The following is a 1,155-nucleotide window of genomic DNA, read 5'->3' as shown; positions in this document are numbered from 1 at the left end:
TCCCATCAGCAATGGCTTGTCCCTGAAGACCAGCTCAGCCTCTGCTGCAAGGTGAGCATAATAGGAGCCATCTTTGCATGCCTGGACAGATCATGACACCTGCAATCAAGGAGCCAAGACAGATGTTGAGAGATGACCTAGCAAAGCTGTGGGAGAAATCTCTCTTCAAAGACTGAACCCTATTGGTAGGTGGCCATGTATTCAGGGCTCACCACGCCATCCTAGCAGCTTGTTCTCCAGTTTTCAGAGCCATGTTTGAACATGAAATGCAGGAGAGCCTAAAGAACATTGTTGAGATCCATGACTGGACCCTCAGGTCTTCCAGATGATGTACTTCATCTACTCAGGGGAAAAACACCACACCTCAACAGCAACACCATGGCCACTGGTGTGCTGGCAGCTGCTGACAAGTATGGCCTGGAGGACTTGAAGGTCATGTGTGAGGATGCCCTCTTCAGGATACTCTCTGTGGAGAAAGCTGCAGACACTCTCATCCTGGCTGACCTCCACAGCACACAGTGGCTGAAGACTCAGGCCCTGGATTTCATTGCACTTCATTTCTCTGAAGTCTCTGAGAACTCAGAGTGGAAGGCAATGTTGGAGTCACATCCCTATTTGGCGGCTGAAGCCTTCCACTCCCTGGATTCTGCACAGAATGTTTTCTTTGAGCCCTCACTCAAAGGCATAAAGAGATTTTAGGAGCTAGTCAGATATGACCATCACCTGTCTTCCAATGGCAGCACCCAATATAGTTACCAATTACTTCTGGTTAGAGTACAGTATTGCTGGAGCATTTACACTGCATCTTCAAGAAAGCAGCATGGTGGCTCAGAATTTAAAACAGCTCTACTATGTTAAAATTGCAGGTGTGAATGGCAGAACAGGAGTCTCACACAATCTAGATGATATCTGCCCTGTTGAAGTTCTTGTTTGTTTTTGTCTGACATGATGGAAACTGGGATTCAAGGTAGGTGCTGACCATAAATAAGCACAGCCCAAAGGAATTTCATTGGGGGAAACTGTATGGACTGATCCAAACAGAACAAATGACCAGGGCCCAAAGAAAGGGAGATATCAAACATGAATATTTATTTATCTGAGACTTAAATGACAATGAAGACTTTTTAAAGGTTCAGTTTGTGGGAACTCAGCTGC

General features: G+C 45.9%; 1 pseudogene; it reads left to right on the top strand.

The window, feature by feature from the left end:
* The first annotated feature begins 251 nt into the window (after window positions 1-251).
* LOC127683614 (TD and POZ domain-containing protein 4-like) lies at window positions 252-705 on the top strand (annotated as a pseudogene).
* Window positions 706-1,155: the final 450 nt, after the last annotated feature.

Source organism: Apodemus sylvaticus, chromosome 4 (genome assembly GCF_947179515.1).
Source record: "Apodemus sylvaticus chromosome 4, mApoSyl1.1, whole genome shotgun sequence".
Lineage (NCBI taxonomy): Eukaryota > Metazoa > Chordata > Mammalia > Rodentia > Muridae > Apodemus > Apodemus sylvaticus.
Note: the sequence above shows the minus strand (reverse complement) of the source record. Positions and strands in the feature narration are given on the sequence as shown.